This window comes from Notamacropus eugenii, chromosome 6, assembly GCF_028372415.1.
Source record: "Notamacropus eugenii isolate mMacEug1 chromosome 6, mMacEug1.pri_v2, whole genome shotgun sequence".
Lineage (NCBI taxonomy): Eukaryota > Metazoa > Chordata > Mammalia > Diprotodontia > Macropodidae > Notamacropus > Notamacropus eugenii.
This window is the reverse complement of record NC_092877.1, coordinates 31,923,096-31,941,436: the sequence shown is the minus strand read 5'-3', so window position 1 is coordinate 31,941,436 and position 18,341 is coordinate 31,923,096. Positions and strand designations below refer to the sequence as shown.

Here is an 18,341-nt window from a genome sequence, read left to right as displayed (position 1 = left end):
CTGGGTTTTGGACATGCACAATGTAGGAGTTAGTTTTGCTTATTGTTGCTTATTTATTAGGAGTATTTTTAAGTGTTTGTTTTCTTTTTTCCTTTTTCCCAATGGGAAAGTGGGAGTGGGAAGAAGAGAAAATTGAATTTTGTTCATGGGAAAAATTTTTAATTAAATTTGGAAAATGTCTATTTCTTTGCAACTTCCACCTATTGCTTCTAAATCTGCCTTTTGACACCAAGAAAGATAAGCCTAATTTCTCTTGCAAAAAACAAAATTTCAGGCATTTGAAGGTAGCTGTTCTTTCTTCTCTCTTCCCTCCCCCTTCCTTAATATGCTCTTCTCTATGGTAAACTCACTTCATTGCTTAAACTGATTGTCATGTCGTTTGGCTTCTAGTCCCTTTATCATACCACAAGTTATCAGAGTCAGTGGGCCTACCACCTCTCAAGGGCATTATTCTTTTTTTAAAAAAAATAAAACCTAAAACATCATTAGAATTTTTTGACTGCCAAATAACACTTATATTGCATTTGTAGTCTACTAAAATTCCTGGATAGCTTTTGCATGTACTGTCCATACCTAGTGCTTATGCAGTTTTTTTAAAGTGTAAAACTTCACATTTATCCCTATTTAATTGCATTTTATTAGATTTGGCCCATTATTCTAGTCTCTAGAGACCTTTTAATTTCTCACATTAAAAATCTGTTGCCAACATGTTTGCCGTCATCCTCAGCTTTGTATCATCTAATAAGTGTGCCATAAGTGTATGTTTTTAATTAAAGACATGGTTAAAAATGTGGAAGAGAACCAAGTCAAGGGAAGGTCTGTGGTGCAATTGACTGAATACCACCATCCAATTTAACCTTGATCCATTAATTCTTAACCTTTGGGTTTGAGCACTTAATCAGTTATGAATCCAACTATCTTCCCATCTAGCCTGTGTCTTTCCCTCTGGTCTGTAAACATATCCTGAGAAACTTTGTCAGTTCTCTTTGAAATACAAATATATAACGTCCATGGCATTCCCTCAGCATACCAGTTTGACAGATGTCAAAAAAATCTTTTGTTGATTGTTGACTCTATCCAAGGTAGATAGACAAGGTAGTGTCTGTCTTTCCTTTGGTCTCAGCCCAGCCAAAGAAATAACCAAAATTTTGTTGAAATGCAACTTCCACTTAAATGAACACTCTGCTCTACATCTCCATGCTTTTGCACTTGCTCTGCATGGCTAGAATCACCTCCTACACTTTTTCCTTCAAAAATCAGCTTCAGCTCCAGTTTCATAGGAAGCCTTTCCTGGTTTCCTACCTTCCCCAGGTCCTGCTACCTTTTCCTTTCCTCTCCCTATGTTCATATGTTTATACATGTACCTTTTATCTCCTCTGATAAATTGGAAACTCCTTCTGGACATGGATGCTTTTGTTTTTGTAGCCTCAGCACCTAGAAAGCTTCTGGCACATAATATGGTAGGGACTGGGACTGTACTTTTGATTTCATTGGTATTAGAAACCTTTAGGTAATGAAACTCCCTTTACCAGTATGCTTTCCCCTTAACTTAGAGCTGTTACCTTTAACACTGAGAGGTAGTTACTTGCCCAAAGGCATAAAATCAGTTTGTTTCAGAGGTAGAACTTGAATCCAGGTCCTCCAGGCTCAAGGACTTTGTCAGATCTGTTTTTGAAATGCAAATATTTAGCTGATATGTGTTGGTTGGCAATTCACTTAAGTTTAACCGTAACTTCACAGAACAAATCCTTTTACTAAAAGGATTTGTTCTATAAAATTGAACTCCATCAAGTTGCTGCACTCGAGGACCTAGAGGGTCACATGTGGCCTTGAGATCGCAGGTTACCCACCCGTGCCCTAAACCTTTCTAGGCCTCACATTTTTCATTTGTAAAAATGAGTCTATTGGACCAAATGACCTTTAAAAAAACCATTCTGACTTTAATGTTCTGTGATTCAATGATGCCAGAGTCACATTATCTTGGATTTTGAGTCTCAAGTGACCTATTTGCTTCTTTTCAGGTATATTTTTATCTGAAAAATATATTTTTACCTTATCTCTTTTCCATCTATCACTCACTGTAAGTGTTAGTGCTAGACCAATGTTGCAAACAACATAGTACTGCTAAATAGCCTATTACCAGGAGCGTTGGGCCTCCTTTTGCCTGACCTCTTGGAGTTCAGTTAAAACAACGCATCCCCTCAGGAAATACTTTTCCCTGTTAACTACAGGTTCTTTCCCTCCTCTTTTCTTACTGTGTCCTAGTCTGTAGGGCAGATGATGACTTGGGAATACTGGTCTCCGATCTAGCTTTCAGTGAATTCAAACAGAGTGCCAAAAGGATGCTGACCAGGGACACTTTTGCAGGGTACTTCTAAAGGCACATGACGAAGTTAAGTTTTACCTGCCAACTTAGTTTGGGAGACCACTCCCCAAATTTGAGTGGTAGTTTGTAGACCTGTGTCTACATGATGAGGAAGTCAACACTCATTGCAGATTCAATTCATGTTTATTTTTCTGTTAGGTCCAATTCCAACCTTCTCTTTAGCCTTCAGCGTTACTAAGTTCTTTGTAGGAGTTTGTGGTTTTTTTCCATAATCTTGTTTCTGGTTGTTGATGGAGCCAGAATTAGCACCTGGTGATTGTAGAATGGAAAAAATGAAAGAATTCAAATGCCAGCTTTGAAAACTTGTTGCTCATCTGTATACCATGCAGTGGGAGACTTTTGTGTTGTCACCAGGCTCAAACCTTGCACCTTCAAGGATGACCTTCAGAGGTTGGTGATACTGAGCCCTTTTAGTAAGTCCTCATCCTGATTTACTTCCTTGAGGTGTCACCTTAACCGTATTGCTATTAAAGCATTTCAACTGAATGCTCTTCAGTTTCTTTAGTGGGCTGGGTATAGCAAGGCAGCCCAGAGCTGGCTTTCTGAGTTATTCTATGGATTTGAATCAGTCCTTAGAAATATCCTCTTCATGTTCAAAACAGTTGGGAGCTTTGTGGTTTGTAAGTGATATCTGGCCATGTATTACTGTTTTACCTTAAAAAAAAAAAAAAGAAAAGTTTTTGTTTATTTAATTCTCTATAGGCTTTGGTCACTGTTCTGTAGAACATAAGTAAGTGGTAGCAAAAGGGGGAAATGGGTTGAGCCACTTTGCTGTGGTGTTAACCTTTGATGTTGGCTTTTGATTAAAAACAAAGTTGCCAGTTGACTAATTTGAGTACTTTTTTCTCCTGATCATTTAATAGTAATGACCCAACCATTTCAACTGAGTTTGCTTCCTGCCTGATTTGAACCATTCCTGACTGAACGAACACTCTTTTGAAACTGAGCTGAAGTTTTACAACATCCAAGAGTTGGAAGGAACCTCAGAGGCCACCTAGTCCCACCCAGACATGAAAAGAATTTTCTTTGTAACAGACTCAACAAGTGGTCATTTCTTTGTTGGAGATTTTAAAGAAAACATTTTTCTTGCTCCTTGATAGTCCAGGATGGAATAATAAAGTTTCTATTGATGGCAATGATAACAAAAAGAATCTTTTTGAAGTAACTGGTGTTTCAGGGCTGGCTGTATTGCTGTTGTAAGGAGCAATCATGAGTTGCCTGAGGTGGGAAGTTGTGTGCAAGAAAAATCCACCAACAAATAGTTCTTTTGAGAGTCGATGCAGGACAACATAAGAAATCATCTAAATATGCAATCATGAGTCTGTTCCTAAAGAAATCACGTAGGCTGTGACATACTTTGTCTCTCTCCCTAGACACATGCGCTAGAGGTACCATGGTCCAGTGGTTAGAGAACTGGTCTCAGAGTCCAGAAGACCTCAATTCAAGTCTTCCTATCTGTGACACTAATGAGCAGTGGGACTTGGGCCAATCTCTGGGCTTCTTAGTGACCCAGCAGCTCTCTATAAGGCATTTATGTTGCAGAGAAGGTACTGACCTTTACTGACACAGGAAGTTCCTCCCCAGGGATATATTGATGAAATCACAGATCCAATACAAAGTATGTGCATGTTAAACCCCATAGCATAGCATGCTATTACATGCTACCATAGTTGACGAGGGGGGAGGGAGAAGGGAGAATCCAAGTGTAAGACTGTATTTTATTCTTGCGAATTTCATCTAGTTAGATTTAGCTCACTGATTTGCATTGATTAGATCTTTTAAAATTCATATTCTGTTACCCAGCTTGTATTATCCACACATTTAATAAACACCCCTAAGTCATTGCCAGAAATATTGACCAGAACCAGGCTAAGAATAGAAACTTTTGTATATCACTAGAAAACTTCCCTTCAAATTGAATTTGATAAGGTCAGTCAGTCATTAAACATTTATGAAGTGTCCACTGTGTGCTATAAGCACTAAGCGCTGGTGATATAAAAAGAGATAAAAAACAGTCCCTACCCTCAAGGAGCTCACAATCTAAGGGAGGAGACAACAAGACAACACACATGGACAAACAAGCTATATACAGGGAAAATAGGAAATAATTAAAAAGGAGAAGACACTACAATTAAGAGGGATTGGGAAATGCTTCCTGAAGAAGATGAGATTTAGTTGGGACAAGATTTAGTTAGAGAAAGCCAAGGAAGTCAGACTTGTTAATAAGCACTGCTTGCATATAGTTATTTTTCCAACTGTAATTTGATTGTAATATCTTAAAGAGCTTAAAGCTCATGTTTATCTATTGTGCTTACAAAAATATCTGAAAGACTTTGTTAAATATCTTGGCTAAATCATAATATATAATAATTCTAATATAGAATCTATAATATTTCTATTATCTGTTAATCTAGCAAAAAACAAAGGCACTAGTTTGGCATGGCTTGTTTTTTGTGAATCCATACTGGCTCTTAGTGATCACCCATTTAAGTTCTCACAAGCCAACTATTTAATAATCAGATCTAGAGTTTCTCTGGGAATTGTCGTCAAGTTAACTTCCGTATAGTTTCCATAATCTACTATTGCTACCATTTAAAAAATTTGAATACTATTTGCCCATTTCTAGTCTTTTGGCACCTTTTTTGTTTTCAACACTTATTAGAGATTGCCAGTTACTGTTCAGCATTCAAATTTACAAGTTTTTTCAGTATTCTGAAATGTAATTTTATATTAGCTGAAGTATTTGAATTCATTTAAAAGAGCTATTATTGTTTTATTAGCTCCTTGCCTATGTTGGGCTTCAGTTCCCCATGTTTATTCTTTTCTTTCCAGATTGAAGATCATTTTCCTTGGCAGATTAGATGAAAGCAAAACAGGATTTTAAGTAGCTCTGATTTCTCTGTCATCAGTTAATACTTTTTTTTTTTAAAACCATCTGCCCCAAGCAATGGGCCTTTATGTTCCTGGTTTTTCTTGCTTCAAAGATAGTCAGAAAAACTCTTTTAAAAAATTTGTTGTTAGTATTTTCTTTCAAGGCTCAACTCATTCTTGGCTTTGGCACTGTTCTTACTATGCCACTCATGTATTTGTGGCCATATAGTGCTCTTTAGTTTAGCTTTTGTTTGTGTTCATAAGGGCAGCCAGATGACTCAGTGGATAGAGCTCTAGTCCTGGAGTCAGAAAGACCTGAATTCAAATTCAGCCTCAAACATTTACTAGCTATGTAATCAGGGACAAGTCATTTAACCTCTGTTTGCCTTAATCCATTGGAGAAGGGAATGGCAAATCACTTCAGTAACTTTGCCAACCCTATAGACAGTATTGGTATACTATGGTTCATGGGGTCAGGAAGAGTTGGACATGATTGACCAACAATATATACAAAAGAACAGAATTCCTTAAAGAGCTTCATACACAGCCATATTGGTGTTTTCAATGTCTTTTCTTTCTTGTCAGGATCTTTTGCAATAATATTATTAGAATTAAATTTTTAAGGCCCTCCTCAGGAAATTTCCTTTTAGAATCTCTTTTTCCCCCCTTCTGAACTTTTAGAAGACTACTTCATTAGACTGTGAGCTCCTTGAGGGTAGTAGACAGTCTTCATAATACAGTACTTGGCACATAGTTAAGCATTCAATAAATACATGTTAACTTCTCTCACACAGTCTATGGAACATGTCTGATTATGCTTAGCTTTCTCTTACTCTAAGGGAGAGCTCCAGAGCATATAATCTGATCATCCCTTTTAGTAAGGTCAGAGGGTCTTGAGTTGAAAGATACTTTAGACGTCATCGTTTCCAACACTTTCAGTTTCACAGATGTCCCAATAAAAAGTTAGGGAAAGAAGCTTAACGTATGAATTAAAGTTCATGGAATGCTGGAGCCACCAACCCCACTATCTCTCCCAAGGACACACTTTGCCATGGGGTAGCATACCTGAGTCCATTAGGTAGGGTCAGTCGGGGACTCTCCAGAGGACGACATCCCCTAAGCCTCAGCTGCCAGGAGTGAAGGGAATGACTAGACAGAATAGAAGAAAGGAAAGTTGCTGTGTGACCTTCTTTCCAGTTCGATGCTTGGAGCAAGGAACCAATCACCTTTAGTAAAGTGAGACGGGAGAACAAGGCTCAACATATGCTGAACTGATCTACCATAGTCCTGAAAATTTCTGACCAGAGTAGATTTTACTTAGATCTGGGGAATAAACTCTGAAATGAATTAAGAATTACTTTTACAAGAAAAATATATAGTTTTTGTAACAAAGAAGCAAAGTCAAGCAAAGCAGATTCCTACATTTGGTAGGGTCAGTCAGTCAGTAAACTTTATTAATCACCTATTGTATGCCAAGCCCTGTGCACTCTGGGAATATAGGGAAAGACAAAATACATCCCTGCTCCTGAGGAGAGTCTAACGGGGAGACAATATGCTAACACTACATGCAAATAAGATAGGTACAGGACAGATCTAAAATAATCAATAGAGAGGGGGTGCTAGAATTGAGGAGGATCAGGGAAGGCTTCCTATAGCTCAAAAATATGTCACATTCTGCATCTTGAATTTTTGGTCCTCCAGAGTCATGCTTGGTCATTGCACTGATGTGAGTTCCTAAAACTTTCAAAGTTGTTTGTAATTTATATTGTTATTTTGTGGGTTGTTCTGGTTCTGCTATCGGTACCCTCCATCAATTCATACGAGTCTTTCTGGATTCTCTGAAACTTTTTTTTTTTATCATTTTATATGACACAACAATTATCTTTTAAAAAAAACAATCCTTTTATTTTCAACAATACATTATTTTCTCTCCCTCTCTCACTTCCCCTTTTCATGAGGGTAAATACCACAATAAAATCTTTATAAAAATTATGCACAGCCAGAATCATGACTGCTCACTGGATTGATTTTGAGTTTTTAAATCTTTTAAAATTGTCTTTAGAATGTTGTGATTGTATAAGTTATTCATTTGGTTTTGCTTACTTCATCTGCATCGGTTCATACAAGCTTTTCCAAGTTTTTCTGAAACTAGTCCTTTCATTAGTTTTTTTTTTTTTCATCTCTAACACTTTATATAAATTATCCTTACAACTATTCCCTGAGGTGGGTAGTATGAATATGTCTTCATTTTATAGGTAAGGAAACTGAGGCCTAAAGTGGTTTTGTAACTTACACAAATTATAGTAGATGGCTGGTTAAATACTTAGTAATAATTCTGATTCAAATCCCAGAATTTTCCCATTACACCATTGTGCCTTCAACTGGACAGTCATAGATTTGTTACAAAACTACTCTGGGCTATGTAGGATAAAAGTTACTAGAACCCTAAAACAGTATAACAGTGTAGGATAATTAATCATTTTAGCATGCAAATTATAGGAACTCAGATTCCAAACTTACTGTTGAACCACAATGTTTTTCATATAGGCGATGATAGACACTGCCCCTCCTGTAATGTCATACTCTATTTACAAAAGCATGACATTTTCAGTGGTAAATCATAAAAAATCTACTCTGATGCCTTTTTATGGTATTCTTGCATTGTTTCTTATAGTACAATAATATTCCATTACATTCATATACCATCGTTTGTTTAATTGGTCCCCGACTAATGGACACTCCCTTAGTTTCCAGTTCTTTGCCACTAGGAAGAAGACTGCTATAAATATTTTTATATATATGAGTTCTATTTACTTGATGTCTTTGAGGTAAAGACCTGGTAGTTTTATTGCTTGGACAGTGTGCCCAATTTATTGCTTTGAGGGCATAGTTCCAAATTGCTTTCTAGAATGACTTGACCAGCTCTCAACCAACAGTGAACAAGTGTTCCCATTATGATAAATAGTTCCTAACGTCAAGGAACTTATAATCTACTAGGCAATATGACATATAAAGAGACAAATATATACATGATAGTTTAGGAGTGGAGGGAGAGAATCCTAACAACCAAGGGGAGTCAGTAAAGTCCACACATGAACCATCTTCTTTTAAAATAATGTTTTATAGATATGTTTAGTTTTAACAATACATTTACAGATTACTCCCACTTTGTGAGAGGTCTTCTGTCCCAAAGTAAAACAGCTAAGTAAAATTAGTACTACAATGACCTCATCTGAAAGTGTATAGAATATTTCATATCTATAGCATTCCCCTCTCCCCCATTTCTTTATAATAAAAAAAAAATGAACAGAAACGTGTTTTCTTTCCTTTCCCCTTCATCCCCACCCCATTGGGGGGAAAAAGAAGATAAAAAAATTTCTTGTAACAAATATGTATCGTCAAGCAAAGGGAATTCCCTCAATGACTATATACAAAAATATGCATTCCTCCTTCTGCACCCTAGTGGATAGCGCGTTTCATCAAAGGTCCTTTGGCAAAGGTTGGGAGCCAGAAGTAACAAATTGTTGAGCTTAGTTTGGCTGAAAGATGTTAAGAAGAGGAGTAATGCTAAATAGGCCTGGAAAGGTAAGCTGTAACAAAATTAGTCAGTCCTAAGAGCCAGGCATTGTGCTTATAAAAAGGCTTTAAAGGCTGTTAGCAAGAACCTACTATGTATGGCATTGTATTTGTGAAAGGTTTTAAAAGCCTGACATGGTGGCACGTTCTTGCACTCTATGTCCCTGCTTGTGGGGAGATTGAGGTTAATGGATTGCATTCAGGAGTTCTGAGCTGCTGTTGCCAAGCCAATCAGATGCATGCACTAAGTCTGGTACCAGAATGGGAGAGCCCTCAGCAGGCAGGCTTCATCAGACTACCAAAGGAGGGGCAGACTGACACAGGTCGGAAAAGGAACCTATTCAAGCTTTTGTATTGGTCAATACTGAGATCTGACCTTCAAGTGACTACTGCACTTCCAGCCCGGGTAAGATGAAAAGACCTAGTTTCCCAAAGAGGTAAAATCTTTAAATGTCAAACTAAGGAGTTTATTTTTTTTTTCCCTAGGAGCAGTAGGGAAAAATGGAAATTTCTTGTTCAATCCATTACACTTTCTTATTCTGAAAAACAAAACATCTCTGGATCACCTAGCAATATAATGAAGACCAGCTAGTACCTATGGAGCTCAGCCTTTCCTTGGATATAAGTACAGACCTATAGTTGTAGCATTGTGGATAGAGTGTTTAAACTTGGAGTCAAGAAAACCTAGGTTCAGATCCCACCTTTGACACATGAGCAGCTTGATGGCACAGAAGATACAGTGCTGGACTTGGGATTAGGAAGACTTTGAGTTCAAATCCTTTCTTAGATTCTTACCAGCTGTATAACTCTAGGCAAGTTACTTAATAACTGCCTGCCTCAGGTTCTTTATCTGTAAAATGGGAATAATAGTAGCACCTTCCTTCCAGGGTTGTTGTAAAAAATCAAATGAGATAATATTTGTAAAGTTGTCTGCAAACTTTTAAGTGCTATAGAAAGAATTGTTATCATTATTATTGCCTCCTACATGCTGTTGAACAAATGACTTAAGCTCCAGTTTTCTTGTCTATAAAATGATATGTACAGTATCTACCTCACAAGGTCCTGTGAGGCTCAAATGAAATAATGTGTAAAATCCTCTGGGAATGGCTTAGATGGGAGATGCAGCAAACCCAGGGCAAGAGCAGGAGTCTCTGCTTAGCTCCGGTGCAGCGTGCATCCACAGTGCTGCTTCAACGTGTTGTGGCAACCACAGGAATGAGACCCTTTGTGTTAGGCAGACATGTAAAGACCCATGGTCTTTTACTTCTCTGACTTTGGATTCTGCTTAAGTGAACTGTCTGGTGCTTTCCAGCTTCTCCCTTCTGATTTTCCCAGTCCTGTGGCTGCTTACCTGCCAGTGTGACCTCCTCATCTACTCAGGGAGTGTCTGTAAGGCCGATGGTTTCATGCTCTTAGTGATCAAAAAGGAAACCATCTGCCTGCCCATGTGCATTTTCAGTTATTTACAGTGGTGTCACAGAAGACTATGAATTACAAGAACTTGGATACTTTTTTTCTCATTTTTTGCAAATTTTATGCATCAACAATTGGAATATTTGATTATTTGAGGGTATCCATTAGCCTAACTTTCATGTGGTTACTGGTTTTGGAGAAGCAGCAGCAGGAAGAAGCCTTCTGCATCCATTATGCTGAAAAATACCCATTTGTCCTTTCTTCCTCATGGTCCTATTTAATTATTCCCATATCATTTTTATTAATATTTTTAAGTCACATTTTTAATATTTCAGGATTATTTGTTCACTCCAATAGAAGTTGGAGATACTCATTGTATTCAATTATATTTGTACAATGCTTTGAGGGGGGAGGGTGTGGAGAGCTATTGAGGGAGACATCAGAACAGTGACCCTGCAATGTGATCATACCTTCAGAGGCTACAATTTGGCCTCTGGTTTGCTGGAAAGGAAGTACTGTGGGTGTAGCATAAATGTGATGTCCATAGGAAATGAGATGATGGTCCCACTGTACTTTGGGATTGATGGCCCACATGCAGAACAGTGTCCAGTTCTGGATACCACATTTTAGCGATGATAGTCACAACTGGAGCATGTCCAGATGAGGGAGGCAGGAATGATGAGGGAACGCAAAACTCTGTCATATGAGAACCAATTAAAGGAACTTGGAAGTTTGGAGTTTGAGGGGGTAGAGTGTAGGAGGAGATTTCACATCTCTAGGCCCCTACACTACCTGTCCAACCTTTTCTCCTAACACTTGCCAACGCGAACCCTCTCTTCTAATGAACTACCTGAAGACATATTTAACTTATTCTTGCTTCTGCGCTTTGGCTCATGTTTTTCCCTCATGCCTCTAATCCTCCATTCTTATAATACCTTTTCTGTTTTTCTCTATCTGATCCTGATTATCTTTAGTTTTATGTCCTCCAAGAAATCTCTATCTTTCTGCTTCTTAGTATTCCCACATTTTGGGGCTTAACTAAAAATAATACTAATGAGAATAGTTCCTTGAGGGCAAACACTTTCATTTTTTTTTTTTTTTTGGAACTACAGCATCTTTCATACAGTCGACCATGTCAATAAATGCTTGTTGAATGATGGAATATGTATGTATATACTTCTAACTATAGAAACTTGAAGTTTTCTAAAATATTTTACATGTTCTGTCATTGGATCCTCATGACAGTCCTGTGAGATAGGCACTTCACAGGTTTTATCCTCCTCATTTTACAAATGAGGAAACTGAGACTCAAGGGAATTAAGCTCCTTGGCCATGTACACAGCTAGCAAACAATAGAAGCAGAATTTAAACAGGTTTCCTGAAATGGACTCAAGTACTGACATATTTATTTTGTCCTGTATTGTTCTCTAATTGTTTCATCATGTCTCACAAACAAGATTTAAAGGGCATTGAGGTTTCAAAACTATGTTGTATGCTTTTGATACCCTACAGCTGGAACACATAGTAAATGCTCAGTTAATACTTGTTGTGTTAAGTTGAAAGTGAGTTAAAGATTTTGGCGCTGGGGATGATTGTACTAAGGATTAGTTTGTAGCTGGAAATCATTTTATTACAAATATTGCTTCAAAGCCTTTTGGTTTCTAAGTGGCGGTCTAAAGGACAAGTGTTGAAAGTAGTTTATTCTTAGAGGAAGTGAACCACAAATATAATGTCTTTGGAGGGAGTATTCTCAGAGTGATACTTCTTTGGAAATATGAAAAAAATATGTTTCCTGCTGCTGCAGTTATTTTAACAGTCTGTATAAACCATATTAAAGCCATTAGCATTTGTAAGGTCATAACTTCTGCTTAGGCACATAAGGAGACTCTAACAAGACCTTAATAGAAAGGTCTCTGGCATGGTTGGTTGTGGCTTGGTGATCTCTGTGGCTTACCACATGATTGTGATCTCTGAACTCTGGTGATCTGCATTGATTTTTGCAGATCAGAGGGAAGGGATTGATGCAGCTTCCTTTAGATTCATGAATCACTTACAGACCCTACTTTAGTTGACCTACTTTGGGTTTGACCTTGATTTGCACAGTGAAATGTTATTAATATACCCGTGATTAAGCCAATTGTGTAACAAACCAGTGTTTTTTCAACACACACAAAGATGTGCAGTGGGAATTTTTAGGGTTTTACTGCTCCTGCTTTTTAACTACATTATATGGAAAGAGTCTCATTTGAATAAAGTGAAACAGTTATTTGAGCATGGATAGGACACTGGGCAAAGACAGTATGCTTTGATTCCTTTCTAGATGGAAGCTTAATCAGGAAATGGCCTAGATGGCATTCTTTCAAGTAGGTCCTTGAAGTATCTTGGCAACAGTCTCAGGGTCATAATTGGAAGAATTTGGCTCTGTTTGTCTGTGGGTGTTTACAGTGTGTTATAGGGCACTTTTTCTTTTATTTATAGAATATTATAAGCAACAAGCAGCTGAAGGCTGAAAAGTCACTAAATGTGGATTTATTTGGAGCAGATTCCATTTTAAAAAGCACCAGAATAAAAACAGAGTTATTATAAAAATATATTATGGTTAAGCTTGACATCTATAACTATAGGGTTGCCAGTGTCTGTTGGAACCACATTTTAAGGGCTTTATAAATCAACTCTTGTTCAGTCCATGAACTTGAATTTGAGTCATCTTCATTTGGATAGAGGGTGTAGTTATGCCTAAGTGAATAATTGTTTATCTAAAAAAATGCCTACTTTCTAAATTAGAAGGTTGAAGTGCCTGTCATAGTGATCCTAAAAGGCTCTGGTAGTGGAGGGAAAGTTCTGGAAGGTCCTACCAACCTAGAAAAACTAGTTGGCCAGTAGGAGATTTTTCCTGCTTTGGGAATGGTGGTCTGCAGCAGTTCATGAAACTTACAAGGCTTTAGAAGAGTTTGTGCATTGATGGAGGAAGTCCCTGCACTGACTAACCTTTCTTCTCTATGACTTCTGTTCTCTGAGTTCAACATGCCTAGTTCCTTCAGACAGTAATTTTTGGCACAATTCCAAGGCCTTTCACCGTGTTGATTCCCTCCCTCTAGCTTATTGTGTACTTCCTAAAAGTTGGTACCTAGAAGTAAGCACAGTCTTCTAGCTATACTCTGACTAGAGCAGAATATAAGACTGTCTCCTTCTCAGTGGGAGGGATACTATACCGTTTTTGCTGTAGCCAAAGTTCACATTAGGTTTTTTTTGGCTACCATGTGATACTAGTGATTCATGGTGAACTTTAGTTCACCAAAATTCTCAAATCTTTTTCAGACCTTCTGCTGTTTAACCACATATCTATTTTGTACTAGTGAAGTTGATTTTTTTAAACCCAATGGTAAGAAATCTACAAGGCGTAGTGGATAACTTGGTAGACCTAAATTCAAATCTGTGCTTTTTACTAGCCATATGACCTTGGAATTCTTAATCTCTCCTAGCTTCAGTTTCCTTATCTATAAAATGAAAATACTAATATCTCCCAGGGTTGTTGTGAGGATAAAATGAGATTATTTGCAAAGACCTTTGCAATCCTTAAAAAACTGCATTAAGAGTACTAGCTATTATCATACTCATCATTTTCCTGGTTTTAAATTTCATCATGTTAGCTTCAGCCTAATATTCTAGTCAGTCAAGACGTTTTGGGAGCTTTACTTTGATATTCAGTGTGTTGATCACCTGCATATTTGGTAAACATGTCAAGTATGCCTTCCTCCAAGTAACTGTTCCTCTAATGTTTTAGAATTGTTCTAAATTTTGATTATATGTTTTAGAATTTTTTAAGAGTTTGAAGTCTAGCTCATTGTTCTATGGTTTGCAGACTCAGTTCTCTTCTTAGCATTGGCACCATGGAAAGACTACTATTCTATCTGATGTCAGAAGATCTATGTTTGAATCCAAGCTCTAGTACTTATAGCCTGAGTGACCTTGGGAATATCATTTCATCTATTTGGGCTTTGGCTTTCTTAACTTAATTTGAAGGTGAATAACCAAGTGATTTCTAATGTCCCTTCTAATTCTAAATCTGTGATCTTATTTTCATTTTTTGAAAATCGGGAGGCTTATCCTTTTCTGGTTGCCCATTCTCCACAGTTTTTCAGAGATCCCTGACAGCAGTTTGATAATCCTATCTGACAGCTTCAGGACCTCAAGTTGTATTTCTTCTGGATCTGGTAACTTGAGCTCATCAAGGGCAGTTAAGTCCTTTTCTTGAAATCACTTTACTAACCTTGGCATTTAACCCTCTACTACCCATCTGTCTTCTGTCCTTTCCAGTCCAAAGATCATTCTCCTTGGCAAAGAAAGCAGAAATAAACTAAGAGTTGAGTGACAGCTTACCTCAGCAAATAGCCCATGTCAAATACCCAGTGGTGCATGCTCTCTTTACTGGGTTTTTGTATTCGCTGGTTGAGGTTGGCTTGAAAGTTGAAGTCATCTTGAATTGTCAGGTGGGAAGAGCCCACAGATATTGCTAACATCAGTAACTTTCTAGCACTGGACAGCAGCTTCCTGTAATCCCCACCTGATAAACAGTACAATGGCAACTTGTAATAATCACTATTGTTTATAAAATTCAGTGTGCAGACTTTGCAGACTGTCCCTGAACCTTCTCTATCTTAGTGGATCTGCAGATGCCTCAGTCAGCAGCTTACATGCTCACCAACCCTGCCCAGATAGATTCTGTGGATGGATCTTTTTTTTTTCTTTATACCCCTTCTGCTTTTAGAATATGCCCACCAGTTCCTTACTCTTGCTTTGTGTAGTAGAGTCCTTTCTGGATCTTGCTACTGAGAGTTGTATATTTTTTAGTTAGCTGTCAGCCACTCAGATACTTAAGTTATTTGAAAAAAAAGGTGATTCTGCTCTTTACAAGTCATTCATTGTGTGTTGACGACTTATAAGCGAGAATTTGCTGTCATTCTTTTAGAGGTGCCTAGCTAGTATTTTAGAAATCTGGGAAATGTGTAGTTGAATCTGTTTTTTCACTCACTAAGCATGTCACTTATCATGTAAACTCTGTGCCCTATCTGCATGATAAATAGAGGGACTTTAGAGATCCTCTAGTCTAAACTTTGCCCGGATCTCTCCCTCCCCCCCTTTTTTTTCTTTTTTACAGATGAGGAAACTGATAAGGTCAATTGTAAAATTAGGTGACTCACCCTTGGTCATATTCTTAATCAAGTCCAAGAGTTGGGCCTTGAACCCAAGTCTTCTGAGTCCAAGACTCCCGTTCTTCTCATTATATTGCTGAGTTCCTGTCTCCATTCTATGTATAGAATTACAGAATCTCAAGGTTAAAAGTGAATCATTTAGTGCTATCTCTACGTGAACAGAACTTACCTGTATAATTTCCTTTGGGGAAAGTTTAGGATGAAGGGTAATCTCTCTGGGCATGGTTCATGTCACTTTTGAGCAACTATTTATTCGGAGGTTTTCTGCTTCTGCCACTCAATGGGGTTGGTGACAAATGTCTTGGGGCACTAACTGCCAGGCCTTCTTCTCCTGTGGCATAAAACCAGTAATCAGTACTCAGATTTATAGCTGGAAAGGGACCTTAGAGGCCGTCTAGTCTAACCTCCTCATTTCACAAATATGGAAACTGAGGCTTGTAAGGCGTAAGTGATTTGTCCATTGACCACACAGGTAAATAAATAGCAGAGGTGAGACTTCCATGTTCATTTTCTAGACTTTAAGGCTAGTATCTATTTCTACCCTGCCACAAGGTCACTCCACCTCTAATATGGAGCTTGCTGCCAGAACAGGGCCATGAACCATGAACCCTCCAATTAAAATTCTAATGCTCTCCTTACTATCAGAGTGATAACCTGATTCTTTGGAACTAGTCATTGAATGAATTCCAAATCTATCTAACCTATACTGTCATCTAGTCCACACTTAGCCACATGAAGATCACATGAAAAATTTTGTCAAATAATTTTCTAAAATGTATGGTATACACTTTTTCCATCCTTCTGCTTGAGAGCAAAAGGGGAGGAGAGACAGACACAGAGACACAGAGAGAGACAGAGAGAGCATGGTGGATATCCAGACAGAACATGCCTGATACTTCCAACTTGCTTCCTCCATCTTCCCACTTGTGGCACAGAGAATGTGTAGCCTGACCTAATAATAAATGCTTCTTCCCATCCAATAAATAACATATAATCTATGAAATTCTGCCCCAAAAAGGGGGAATTGAAGTTATTCTGTCATAGAAAGTTCATGCTCCATTAATGTTGACTTGGAGTGGTCACTTCTCTCTCTAGTAACTTAGAGAATTTTGTCAAGAACTAAGGTCTATAATTTCAAAAATCTACTCTCTTCTCTCCTAGGAAATTGGGCTGAAATTTGTTCGCCCTTAGTTTTATAGCCACTTCTCTTCACCATTCTTCCTGAGTTTTTGAAAAAAGATGAGGATCACCAGCAGTCCTGTCTGCCAGTTCTTTCAGGACCCTGAGATGTATTTCACCTAGACCTGGTGACTTGATCCCGTCAGGAGCAGCCAGGTACTTTTGCCATTTCCTTATTATTTTGGGTTTCAACTCCCTGCTAGTCATGGTTCTGTGCCTCCTGGAAATTCCAGGAAATTATTCTCCACAGTAGAAAAAATTAAAACCAAGTGATGAATGGTTCTGCCATTTATCTGTTATCTATTATTATCTTATCCACTCTGAGATTTAGCCTAACTCTTCATTAAGCTTTTTCTTGCCCCCAACACAGCTTAAAAACAAACAAAAACAAAACCAACATTCCTAGTTTTTACTCGTCTACATTGTTGCCAGCTTCACTATATTCTGAACTTTAACATTCTTAATGTATTACTATTTTTATACTACTGTGATGCTTTTTTAATTCAGTTTGTCAATCAGTGAGCATTTACTTTTTACTAAGTTGAGGCAGGGAATACAAATACAAGTAGGAAGAACATTAGTCCCTAACCTCAAGGACCTTCCATTCCATTGGGGGAGAACAGTGCATATAGAGAAGCTGAAGTGGAGAGACAGGAGTGACAAAAGAGCCTGTGGGACTGTTGGGGTTTGTAGTAGAAATGGATTGTAGTAGAATGGATTCCATGGTGCTGCCAGAAGAGGAAGGAGACATGGCGAGCCTGTATACCTTCTTTAAATGGAGGTTCTAGGAGGAACCACCCAATGAGAGGGAGGGGCCGTGGGGCAGAAAGAATATTCCTGTGTGTCTATTCCAGGGCCATGGTAGAGGATATTGGAAAGTTGCCTTAGGCCTTCATTTCCATATCTGTTCATACCTTTTTAAAAATTCAAGTTGATCTTTTTACAACAGAGCCAAGAGTTCTGTTGATCTCTTAGTTTTAAAATCCAAGTTGTTTTATGACTTCCTCATGCATCCACATCAGTTTCTTTGTTTGCGTTGTACCTCTCTTGTTTCCTTCTAGAAAGAGACATTTTGAATTTGCGTGTTCAAATTAAATTTTTGAGCTCATTCCATCCCTCTTTAGCTGACTTGTATTTTAGGCTTTGGGATCCTACTTATTCTGAACTCTTTGGAATCCACTCTCTCAAAGTCTGGAAGCCTTTTCCTTCCTTTCCCCCATGAATTCTAAAATGCATTAGTTGTTTCCTTGCAAGATTCCCATCATTTCTGCTTTGGCAAGTGTTTCCTCCTCATTGGTTGAAGAACATGGAATCTCAGAGTTGGAAGTTTCAGAGTTGGATCCCGAATAACAGTTCCTCTTATGGCTTCCTCTGCTTTGCAAAGAATGAAATTATCATTAAAGCAAGTCAGGAATTTCAGCTGCTTTGCCTTTAGCTATGAGAGCAAGAGCACTTTAGCAGATGTCTAGTTAACTAAACTTTGCCATCACTGTTGTATCCTGTGTTTAGTTTATGATCTGTTTCCTGAATTTTTACATCTGGTCTTATTTCATAATGAGCTTTTATATCTTGTCTCTTCCCTTCCTATCATCTCAGCCTTAGTCCAAACCTTCTGTTGGAACTTTGACCACTTTACCTCTTGACCCCTAATTTCTAGGACCACTGTTTTGTTTTGTTGCCCTGACTATTCCTTTCCATCCTCA

At 38.0% G+C, this 18,341-nt stretch overlaps 1 protein-coding gene across 8 annotated transcripts in view; it reads left to right on the top strand.

Annotated features, from left to right (window-relative positions):
* The window catches only part of BMAL1 (basic helix-loop-helix ARNT like 1), a 94,980-nt gene that overhangs the window by 15,618 nt on the left and 61,021 nt on the right, over window positions 1-18,341 (top strand). For 7 of the 8 annotated variants that reach the window (XM_072619378.1, XM_072619381.1, XM_072619380.1 and 4 more), the window contains exon 2: window positions 16,621-16,794. The exons of the other annotated variant lie outside the window; for it this stretch is intronic. The gene's annotated coding sequence lies outside the window, so the exon portion shown is untranslated. The remainder of the gene's footprint in view (window positions 1-16,620; window positions 16,795-18,341) is intronic. 8 annotated transcript variants of the gene reach the window in all.